Source organism: Onychostoma macrolepis, chromosome 04 (genome assembly GCF_012432095.1).
Source record: "Onychostoma macrolepis isolate SWU-2019 chromosome 04, ASM1243209v1, whole genome shotgun sequence".
NCBI lineage: Eukaryota > Metazoa > Chordata > Actinopteri > Cypriniformes > Cyprinidae > Onychostoma > Onychostoma macrolepis.
Genome location: NC_081158.1, coordinates 28,586,410 through 28,599,866, shown reverse-complemented (window position 1 = coordinate 28,599,866; position 13,457 = coordinate 28,586,410).

Below are 13,457 nucleotides of genomic sequence, written 5' to 3'. Positions count from 1 at the left end.
CGGTCACATTACAACGAGTCGACATAGTCCCTCTACCAAATCTGCCAAAAGTGGACAAAACAGAAAAATTTTAGCAAGAGGCAGATGCTTATGCTTATAAGGGTAGTACGCATAGGCCTAATATTTGATAGCAAACGGAAAACTTTGAAAGAAGGCGTACAACATCAACTTTACTAAATGGTGAGAGATGCTTCAGTTGTATGTGTAAATCAACAAGACTTATCATCCTACGGATATGGATAATTGTCCTAAAAAGTAATACGGACTTAGTCAAACGCTCTCAAGTCGAAATTTTCTTAATTTAATTTATTTCTATAAACACTGAATGCTGACTGCTCTAAGAGAGAGAAGGCCCCACCTACAGTCATTGTAATGACATATACAGTCCAGCAAACAAAATGTGAACGGCGTCATCCGTAACACTAACCCCAAGTAAAATGACGGTCACAGTGGATCGAGAGGAGGTTTTCTGTATTCTGTATGCGATATGATTTTCTTAAATGATGAAAATTGTCTGGGTAACTATAGGTCTCTTGGAATTTACAACTGTGCTTCCATAGACCTTGTTGGGTCTGTAGGGGAAAAGCATGGACGATAAGGTTTATTCTATATCTGATCTATATCTATGTGAGTAAAAATAATAACCTAAGAAAATGGTAAGTTGAAACAAGCTCAGCTGATACACCTCTTTAATTTCATGTTGGATGGTGAAAAATCCACATTCTGATGCATCTAAAGTGTTAGACAAAGGCATGAAACCACGATACACGAGGCAAAAATATTGAATGAAATATGTTGAATGGATGTGAAATGCGATTTCTTTGTTCGGTTAAGAAGCTTCATCTAGACCCCTGTATTGGGAAATAAGAGTAGTTCCACTCGGATAATGAACACCTCGGGGAAAAATTATTTGAAATGTAGGTTTGTCAAAAAGAAAGAATGATCTGTTATCTGATTTAGTTGTATTTTCAAAAAAAAAAAAGAAAAAAAGAAAAAGAAATAAAATACAATACAATAAATAAAATAAATAAATTGCCTTTCTTAAAAACATTGTGTCAAATTTATTTTGTAGCCTGATTCTCAGTTCCTCGTGTATTGACCACATATTTATCAGACTTATAAAAGTAGCGGGAACCTTTGTGCAGTAATACAAGTAAATCGTATAAAACAAAGAGAACCGATTAATGATTTTGTTAGAACACAACAGGTATGAAACTACATTTGGTAACCTTTTATTCAACCTTTAAAGTAAGTTTGTGCTTTAAAATCAGCAAGTATTATAGAAATAATTGATTTTGGGGGAAAAAGTTTGAAAACTAGCTTGCATATGCTGACCTGAACTGTTGACCTTCCTGAATGACGTCATCCTGCGTGTGTGTGTGTGTGTGTGCGTGTGTGTGTGTGTGTGTGTGTGTGTGGATCTTTTTGGATTATTTTTTAAATAATCCAATTTTAAAAACACTGCAACAACCACGTTTGTCAACATGATTTATTTTGTAATATCATGTTTTGCCCTTATATTTACTAGGAATTGAAACCTTTGTAAAAATAAGAAAAGTAATAAATGTATAAATGAAAATGATATAGATTTATGAGACTTGTGAACCGTTAAAACTTAACATCAGTATCACCACTATTAATAAGCAGTCTTAACAACAAAGCATATGTTTAATACATATTGTAGATAGGTTTTAACAACGTAGGTAATTTCATACTGTCTGACATTCGTTTAGCTTGTTCTGTGCTTTTAAAGCAAATTAAATATTCTCAGGGGACCCATTGCACCGCATAAGGTGTTCCTCACATGTGCGGATTCATTCAAGAGTAGTTTACAACTCCAAAGAATGTGTGCCATGGTAACATCGTCAATTTTGTAAAGACTTTGCACATGTCTGTAATTGACTTAAACAAACATTTTAAATGAGCTGGAATGTTATTGCGTGACCCTTCAAATCACGTGACCATCAGGCAAGATGTTACATCGTCATATGGTCTGTCTACATATGTTTCTTAGTAGACAACCAATAGTATATTTTCAGCTAAGGGTATGTTTCACCCTGCTGATAAAGAGCGTTCAGAAAAGTACGACCATAAAGTGCCGAACTAGATCACAGGCTCACCCTAGTAATACTCTAAGATAGGGAAACATTTTATTTCACCTTTTAAGCTGGAATATGTTTTGAAATCAAATAAACTAAGTACAAGTCTCCTTTAAAAGGTTCAACTAAGTTTTTGAACACGTACTGTTGAATAAAAATCATAATTTAGGTTTAATTTACAAGTAAAAAATAAAAGATGTTATTTAAAACTTTTAAGATTTCATTTAAACAGTCATTTAATTTTGAAAGATCTTATTTAAACTCTTAAATGTCTTCGTTCACTCTGGAAAAAAAAAAAAAAAGAAAAAGGATAACATCTCAGATCATCTGGTCAGTAACTCGACCTCCTTCTCTTTGAGTGTCTAAAGCAGACCCTCAGTTTCACATTGGAGATTACGTCAAAGAGGAGTTGCGAGTTTTGTTTTTATTTAATAATGTTTATAACTTAAACTTTTTATTTTTATTTATTTTATTTTTATTTTATTTTGGAAATCTATGATCAAAACATGTAAGATTTTTATTGTCACCTAGCCTGACTATTGTAAATGTTTATTTTTATATAGTATGTTAATCACATTTTATTTATTGACATCTTTAAAAGACAAGAATGATGTGTTTTATAAGTTCAATAAACTTAAATAAATGCTGAATATGTGTTTAAAAATGTATGATGAATGATTTGCTTTAGTATGTTGTTTTATAATGTTAATAAGCTTAATAAATATATAAAATAAATGCTAAATACGCTTAAAATGATGAATGATTTGCTTTAGTAACATGTTTGTTACTATGATATATAATTCTCTGGGTGTTTTGGAGTTTTTCAGTATCTTAAAACATATTAATGGCCAAAGTCTGATTATGCTGTATTCAGCACAAACTGGGCTACATTAATATGCCAGCAGGCTGAACACACATGTTCTTGAAATGTTTATGTATGCGCTTACTTGTTTATATGATTTATCAGAACACAAATTTGTATAGTGACATGGGTTCTACACTGATATAACACTGTGGTTTATGATACAATTTCTTGAGTCGTCATAATTCATAATAATCAAAGTTTTATAAGTTCAGTGAACTTGAGTAATTGTTGAAATATATGATTAAAATGTATGATAAATGATTTGCATTGCTTTGTTACTATGATGTGTTTTATAAGTTCAATAAACTTAAATGTTGAATACTTGATTAAAATGAATGATGAATGATTTGCTTTCGTAACATGGTAGTAGCATGCTGTCATATAATTATATATTTCCATATTCTTTAAAATAGAAATAAGTCTCTCTTAGCTTCTTGAGTCCTCATAATTAAGATAGCTTGCAAACAATATTTTATTAAAAATGGTTGTAGCAGAATTTTGGTAGGCGTACAGTAAAAATGATTTTGTCTATGGAGTGTAGTAATACTCCAAATGATTGTACCCACAAGCATAACTTTTTAATTAAAAATAAAAAGTTTAATGCGATTGAGATCCAGAAGAGATGTGTTCAGTTCTGGAATCACCTCCATAGATCTGATCCTGATTCAGTCCGATATAAATCCTCCTCGCCAATGAAACCTCAGCAGAATCTCATCCTCTAAACACGCCGCTCTTCAGCTAGTCCATAAAACCCAGCTCCTCGCTGACTACAGCTACAACCCCAAAGCCATTATTAAAGAAATTGGCCAAAAATCTGAAAGACAGTCATGATGAATCTCTAAAAATACACTTTGACCTTCAAAATAAACTCCAATGCTACTCAACCCTAAACAGAACCACTAAATTTGCCAATTATTTATTGATTAATCCATTTACAGAAAGACAAATCCTCTCCAAATACAGCTGAAGTAACCATGATTTAGAAATAGAGAGAGGAAGACATAGACAAACATGGACAGAGCGAGAGCAGAGGATCTGTAGACACTGTGATCTACAGCAAACAGAGAACGAGAAACACTTTCTGCTGATGTGTCCTAAATATCACAATGAGGGAAACATTTCTCCCCAGATTTGAAGCATTGATTCCATCATTTACTGAACTTAATGATACTGAGAAAATGCCCTTCTTACTTGGAGAAGATGATAACACAGCTGCACTAGCTGCTAAATATGTATTAACCATTCACAGTGTTGGGCAGTAACTAGTTACTAGTAATTTAGTTACTGTAATAATATTACTTTTTGCAGTAACTAGTGGTGTAACTAATTACTAATAAGATTTCAGTAATAATATTACAGTTACTTTCCATAAAACAGCTTAGTTACTTAGTTACTTTTGATGCCTCAACCCGCTGATTTAAAATCTAACAATCAAATAATTCCTAGATTTATTTTCATAATTTTCACGACTCGCACATGCATGTGATGTCCCCGTGCAGCAGGCAAACTTGGAATATGGAAAAGCTTACATTCAGCAGATAGAAATATTGCATTATATTGATTTTGTCAGGAAAAAAGATCTGTTGTGTAAGTTGTGGCTTTACTTTACTCTGGCATTACATCCCTCTGATCAGAATGTGGTACATTATATTAATATAATTAAAAATATTTTTGGAAAATTAAACAGTTTCTTACAAACTCATGTGATTTGATCAAATACATAACAAAATTTAATCACATATGGGTAACGGAAAAATTACTTCAAGCTATACATGACAATTAATGAGATGAATACAAGACTTCTACTCGAATGCCACTATCGATCGTTATTGAGTGTTTGTAATAACTTCTGACTGCGATCCGATGTGGATTTTGGTCAAATGATGAGGCAGAAATATGTTGTTAGTAACATTGTAGAAGAATTTTATGTGGAAGATACACAGTTACAGCTTCTGTGGGGTGTGAAGAAAATCGTAATGTAACTAGTAGTGTGACTAATTACTGTTGCCAGAAAGTAATAAGTAAAGTAACAATATTACTTTTGAAAGGAGTAACTAGTAATGAGTAATATATTACATTCTTTGAGTAACTAGCCCAACACTGACCATTCACAATGTTAGATGTTAAACATGATTAACTTGAAACTGACTTACTTTATCTTTTCATTTATTTAGATGTATTTTATTGTTATTTAGGTTGTTATTTATGTTGTTGTTGTTATATATACATATGTTAATGCTTTGGTAACATTGTGTTACACAGTCAACACAAGCTGAATTGAATTGAATTGAAAATTGACAGAGAGAGAGAGAGAGAGAGAGAGAGAGGATAGCGACATGTGTAACACCCATAAAATTGATCAATTGTGACTGCTTGTTCCTGTGTAAGATTACCGCTAAATTGTTCGTGACCATGTCTAATTATAAATATTTATTTTGTCGCGGCTACCAGAAACAGACGCCTAGAACTGTTATTTAAACAAGCTTCCTAAAACAAAACCGTAAATTACGCTGTCCACGGTTGCATCTGTCTAAACAGACGATGGGTCTCTGGATCGAATTTCTGAAAGGGAATTCAACTTTGCATGTTTCATCACACAGTGAGCGGTGGGGCACAATTTTGAAGAGGATGAATAAAATAAGAAACTTTAAGAAACTATAGGTGACTGATGTAAAATAATTTAAAATATAAGAACTTCAGACATTTAGGTATGCTTGCGCTAGCGGTGAGAGAGAGAGAGAGAGAGTGAGCGAGAACGCGCGCCTCAGAACGCAACCTGATACGCGCACCGCAGATGGGAGGGGCACTCGCTCGTCACACAGATGTTTCCATGAGAAAGATTCAAAACGGGCATAATATCTTCAAAACAATACTTGACAGCTCATTTATGTTTTTCCACCACCGGATAACATAGCTCTTCCCGGATGACGCCGGAGTTTCACGCTTGACCGATTTCCGCATCCGAAACTTGTTATGAGATCAAAGGGGCACATATGGATATTATTATTATTATTAATAATAATATTATGAGGTCACGAAAGGTCAAAGCAATTAATCATTTTGTCATTTGCTGGCGGCTACTTACTACTCCTATGGGATGTCCCCACTTTTCACAAAAACGAACATGTGTGTGTGTGTGTACCTACTTAACCATATTTTGGGGACAGATTTGTACCCAAAAGTGAGCTAAACCTGATAAAATCTCCAAAAACCTCCCTTTGGGGACATCCTCATTTGTAAAACCGGTTTAAAAATAAAGTAAACAAAGGTTTTTTGAAATTGTAAAAATGCAGAAAGTTTCCTGTAAGGGGTAGGTTTAGGTGTAGGACAATAGAATATACGGTTTGTACAGTATAAAAACCATTACGCCTATGGAATGTCCCCATTTAGATAGCTAAGTAAACATGTGTGTGTGTGTGTCTGTAATAGAATTATTGGTTACACTTTATTTTGATAGTCCACTTTAGACATTCTACTAATTATAAGTAACTTTGTAACTACATGTCAACTACGTGTCAACTAGTTCTCATTAATTTGCAACTACATGTCTACTAACTCTCAGAAGGGTAGGTTTAGTGTTAGTAGAATAAGTTGACATATACTTGCAAAGTTTCTCATAGTCAGTATATTGTATGTTGTGGACCCATCAAAATAAAGTGTTACAAGATATTAAACAGACAGTCTACTAATACTCTAATGACTGCTAGTTGACATGTAGTTGCAAAGTTACTTACTTTTAGTAGAATGTCTAAAGTGGACTATCGAAATAAAGCGTTGCCGAATTATTTCTTTTTGTAATATTTCTATTGTGATGTTCTTGTAGAGACCACTGTTTCTACACTGCTTGTGCCCTTGCTGTCATCTTTTCCTGGTACCCATACAGATCCTCAGTCAGATACAGGTAAATATTTGACACATCAACTACATCATGCACATAGGGTTTATGCAGGTTTTTAAGTCTTAAAATGTCTTAATTTACCCTTACACAAATTAATGCCTTAAGGAAGTTTTAAATCAGAGCAGAAAGTCTTAAATTCATAAAATGCTGGATGCAAAGCAAAAAGTGAATGAATCTCTTCCTCTGTATTTTGTCTTGTTTTCCAATACAAATATCAAACATCTTCAGTCAAGATATGTTTATTTCAGATGCAAATATTAATGAAGTCTTGACAAATATAATGAAATTAAATGAGTTTATTCTTAAACCAATAACAAATATCAGTCTATCGGAACGTCCCTTTAAATTAAGGTTACTTTTTTGCCAAATGGCAGATATTAGTTCTTGTTTTAATCACAAAATCACTTCAAACAAGACTTTGTATTTTATGTCATTTTGTATCTCCAGTAAATGTATTTTATTTAAGAATCTTTAGGCATTTGCACTGGAAAACAAGACAAAAATACTGAGGAAGAACATCACTTTTTTTGCAGCATGATCTGAAGCTGCAGTAAAAGATATTTCCATATTATAGCATCTGGAGCAGAGTGTTTCAGTGTGATTTTGTAAAATGAATAAAAAAAATTATGAATATCTGTTGGAGATTGTATTTTCAAACTCTGAAGTTAATACAACTCATTATGTTTCTCTCCATATATTTACGTTCTGCAAAACATATTTGTGTTTTTTTTTCTCATTTGTTCCTCAAATTTGCTTTAATTGGTCTTAAAAATGTTTTAACCTTCATAAAACCTGCAGAAACTGTGTTTTCTTACACATTAAACTAAATATTCAACTTGTTGCAGACACCACTGGTACACTGTCTGTGCCCTCGCTGTGTTCATATCATGGTTCCCATGTGGAGCCTCTATCAGAATTTTCAGAATGCAGAAATTAATTCATTTTTTCCCCTCTGTGTAGGAAGTACATATATGCCACCTCTGCCTATGCTGGCCTCGCCTGCGACCCGTACTGGACCTGTGAAGACTGGTGGCAGGGTGATTGTACTGGACCACAAACGCAGAGCCCATTGACAACTTGCTTAATAAACGCCGTGAGAAGAAGGACATTCTCAGGAGTATGCAGCAATAGTCCACAATTCCTCTACTGATCCAAACAGCATGCTCCATTCGACCACAAAACTGCACGTTTCACAGTATGTCAAGCACCTGGCCAAACTGCTGAACACCAGTTCTTCATTAAACAACTCCAGAGAAATATCTTGAAAGCGGGTAGTAAAACAACCAGTGTGCCAGTGGTAACAATGAAGGTGCCTGTGGAAGTAAACCCACCAGCACCTGCTCTGACCACACTCCTAACTCCTAACTTCTATGAGACCATTGAGACAATTGTATTATGGAGCGGCAGCAGCAGCAACCTGAGCAGGAGAAGAGTTGTCTTACTTGTAGACAGCCAAAGATGGTTCCTCTATCCACTTTTTTCTTAATCAGCAAGGCCCTCTCAGGTACTTCTACTGTTCCACAAAGGTTTTTAATGCTTACAGTGATTAAGGACTAACAAACCCTAGAGTTATTTAAGAGTGAACTTGAGGACACAAAGAAATGGGTGGAGGAGAAAGGACAGCAAAAACACAAAAGACCTGAAACTGAACACGTGAGTCGCTTGTGCAGATTTTGTAAAATGGAGCTGAAGCAGGGTCAAACAAGTCCTCACATACACACAGGCTTTCCTGGCGTAGCAGGGAAATATGTTCATTGCCCTGCTAAAGTCTTTTCCATTTACCAACCTCAGGACATGCAGAAAGATGACCTGGAAAGAGTTAAAGAGTCTGCATTTTACAAGATGGAAAGACAGAGATGTGTGGCAGAAAAAAAGAAATAAATGACATTTCTTGAGATTTTGCCCCTTAGTAATATTTAACTCATGTATATACTGTATATTTTGATTTGTTTATTTTTCAGTGTGAGACTGTAATATGTATATTTTGTCAGAATTCTATTTTTCTTTATACTTTATTATTTTGGATCAATATTTACTGATCTTAAAAAGTGCTTGAAGCATTTAATAAAAACAACTGAAAAATACAAATTGCTTCACAAGTGCAGTGTTCTTTTTCATAGGACAAATATTTTACAGTTTCTATGGTTTTGGAAACACTTAATTGATCATTTAACTTAAGTGTGACTTAAATTATTCCATCACTCAATCAATTTTCATTTAGTACTTGAATATTACTTAGTTTGAGTTAAATTTAAATGCCTCTTATTTTCATTTCAAAAGCCATTTAATAGAGACCATTCATGTTTAATATAACCATTATTATATAATTCATGTTTTCATATAACCATGTAATGTATACTATTATTTTACTGTATTTGAATGAATGATGCATATATATATATAGAGCTTTATTGTGTATTGCTGTACACCCAAAGTGCTTTACAATCATGTGGGGGGGTCTCTCCTCAACCACCACCAGTGTGCAGCATCCACTTGGATGATGCAACGGCAGCCACAGAACAACAGCACCAGTGCGCTCACCACACACCAGCTACAGGTGGAGAGGAGAGAGAGTCATAGAGCCAATCAAGTGGATGGGGATTATTAGGAGGCAATGATTGACAAGGGCCAGTGGAGGGAATTTGGCCAGCGAACCGGGGATACACCCCTGCTCTTTACGAGAAGTGCCATGGGATTTTTAGTGACCACAGAGAGTCAGGACCTCGGTTTAACATCTCATCCGAAAGACAGTGCTTTTTACAGTATAGTGTCCCCGTCACTATACTGGGGCGTTAGGACCCACACAGACTGCAGGGTGAGCACCCCCTGCTGGTCTCACTAACACCTCTTCCAACAGCCACCTAGTTTTCCCAGGAGGTCTCCCATCCAGGTACTGACCAGGCTCAACCCTGCTTAGCTTCAGTGGGCAACCAGTCTTGGGCTGCAGGGTGATATGGCTGTGGCGGCTGTATTTCTTTTAATACTAATCATCTATTCATAATACTTTGCTTTATAATCCAAAAAGGCAAGACACAAATTTAAAATACTTTGCAGCTGTAATGTATTGTTAAATTTTACAATTTTGTTTTATAAAAAGCACAAAGCTGTGTGAAATAATGGTTTTAGACCTGCGTGAGTGGGATTCGAATGAAAGAGCAGAAATGATGTCACAGCCAATCTGATTTTTTTCATGCACTTATTTGTATCAGTGATCCAATCCCACTCAGCATTGTAAAATTTAACAATACATTACATATTCAATATGGAATCAGTTTTAAATACGAGTTGTTGTTTTTTTTTTTTTTTACAGATTTCTCACAACTTCAAGATGAGTTTAATGATCTGGAAATATTTAAGACATGACAAAATATATAACAATAATATAAAATACACAATAGACATTTTTTAATAATATAATTAAAATACACAAAATATGCATATTTTAATAATCCTAATAATAAAAGAAATAAACCTTTAGCAAGATGTCTCAGTATAACAGTTTTTTTTTCTCTCCCTCTCAGAAATTGTTACTGATTTAGGAGATTTTAATTCAAAATGTAATATAAAACATTGGTGGATTTCAGATAAAACATTAAACATAAACTCTGTGGACCCTTTATAAGCATTAAAAGGATTTGAGACAGTGGGTGTGCTTTCATTTATACAGTTCCTCAATGTTTTCCTGGCTCCTCCCCCACATCATCATAGTCTGGAAAACAAGAACACACACACACACACACACACACTTTTAATGAATTAAATTAAAACACATTAGTATTTGCAGTCAAAGTATTTTAGCTAAAATGAGCAGAGCAATTAATAATTTACAGAGTAATTACAAACACTAAATGAAAAAGATTCAGTGTATGGTATAAAAAGTTTCAATAGTGTATTGTTCAGTTATGTCACTCATACATTACTTTGCATTCTTCACATCATCATACTCCTCCCGAACATGCTCTGATATAAATGTGGCTAACATTAATTACACATACAATTGTCTTTGCTACTATAATTTGAAGAAAACAAGAGCAAAAGAATTCTAATTTAGAAAGGTATATTTTAAAATCCACACCTGTTTGAACATCGAAGAACTGCTGTACAGTGACGACATCATAATTTTCTGATAATTCTTCTTCAGTAAAATAATAGAAAACAAAATGCATTCATTAAAAGTACAAAATTTGGAGATGCACAGATTGCAATTTTCTTAGCCGATTCCGATTTCCTATTTTTTTTCTGCAAGTTTGCCCTGTCGATACAGATTTTTGCCAATTCTAATTTTCTTTCTAAACACTATAAGCATATCAATACAAAAATCTACTTTTTTCAAAGGAATATATATGGAAAAATGTGAAGGTTTTTTTTTGGTCTTCTTTATTCGGTAATATCTCTTGGGTTAAAGCATGGAAACTGCCAAATAAGTTTTGTATCAATAACAAAATTAAGGAAGTGTCTTACAAAATACTTCATAGAATTTATCCTGCTAAGCATGTTTTGGAAAGATTTAAGCTTAATATTTCATATTCCTGTGAATTTTGTGGTCAAGGAAAATAAACTATTTTGCATCTTTTTTTTCATCGTCTTTACTCAAGATTATTTTGGAAGGATTTGGAATTTTATATTAACTGAAAAATGGAGTGCATGACAGAATTTTGTATATTTGATGTTCTTTTTTATACAGAAAAAGAAAGAACAACATATTATACATTTGTTTATTTTGTTAGGAAAATTCTATAGACATAAAAAGAAGCGGGCTCAATGTAAACCAAATTTTGCACATTTTATAAATGACTTTAAATTATATGTAAATCTCTTTTGAACAAACAAAAAACGCACTGAAAACATGTAATGCTCTGAAAGCATTGGAATTTATGTAATTTTCTTCCTTTATTTTTTTCTCTTCTTTTATTTTTCCTTTTTTTTCTCTCTCTCTCTGGCAGCTAATGTTAATTTGATTATGTGGATATGTAATATCTATTGTTCTTGTGGCACTGAATCAATAAAGCGATAAAATATATTTTAAAAATAAAAATATATTGTAAACTTGTAACTGTAATTTCCACCCCTGTCCAGTTGGTGGCGAGTGCGCTCCAGTGTGGCAGCAGAGCATAGAGTCTTTTGTTGTGTTTGATTACGCACAGACGAGTACCCACTTTAACTACAGCGATATCACGCAACATTAAAGGGCGCTAAAATGGTATTTATTGCTTGAATTTCCTAATGAAATGGACAGAATTTGAAATCTGATACTTTGTTTCATATCAAAAGTAACAAAGCACAAAGCATAGCCTATTGCAATTTATTGGATGGGAGGAGCACTATATGCACAGTTCATTCATCGACTGAAAACAGCATAGACCAAAAGATCGATTGGGATTTAAAGGGGTAGTTCACCCAAAAATGAAAAATCTGTCATTAATTAGGCTACTCACCCTCATGTCATTCCAAACCCATAAGATCTTCGTTCATCTTCGGAAGACAAATTAAGACGTTTTTGATGAAATCTGAGAGCTCTCTGACCCTCCATAGACAGCAAGGATATTACCACGATCAATGCACAGAAACGTAGTAGGGACTGTTGGGTATCGTTTGAATTTTATCAATTGCAATTCCGATTCTGTCTGCTTATTGATCCCGATTCTTTTCGATTCCCAGTTTCGATTTTAAATGTGATTTAAAAAATAATATCAAACATATTTATTCTGTCTCATTATTGCAAAACATTTAGTTGCAGCTGAGTAGGGGCCTACCATAAACAAAAATCAGCAGGCCACATAAAAACTGGACTCGTTTAAGAGCTGCATGATTCTGGATAAACTGAGTTTGTTTGTTTTTTTTTTAAACGGAGACTCTGGTTCTCTCAAGATTCTGAAGAAAAAAATTAGACAACTTAAAAAAAAAAAAAAAAAAAAAAAAAAGGAAATTCACATGTAATTTATAAATGAATGATTCAATGACTCGCTCAAAATTTACTTGTTTCATTACTGGATGCATCAGCATTTGTGAAGGAAACTCTTGAATGATTCAAGACATTTTAACAGCCCCTTTTCGCCACCTACTAGCATAACAACGTAATCAATAAATCTGTATTTGAAGTGTCAAATTACTTTCAAAGGTTGTTTACTCTATTTTGATGGCTAACTTACAAATCAGAGTTTATATCCGAACTATTAACTTTTATCCCAGTACTTCTGTGATTATTCGACTGTTTGTAACATAAATAATGATACTATGGGGTTGAAAAGACTGTGAAGCCGTTTCATTCATATACATGACAGCTGCTCTCTTCAGGTCAGCGGCAGCGCAAACGCAGGTTTGAATGTTCAAATCACACTGATGTGATCATTAGCTGCATGGACATGATCGCACACATCAAAGGTTTATGAATGAAACTGATTTAGGAATAGAATCATGTTGGTGTTTGAATAGTGTTCGCAATCTTTAACAATCCGTTAAAATAAAGTGCTTTTTGTCATGTTGGTGGTGACACCTCTCTTGCAACATGTTTAGCTTATCACAAATAGTATAGGCTACTTAGCTTTTTCAGCCTCTGATCGCAAATGTAGCCAAACTTTAAAGTGCTTAGATTAGG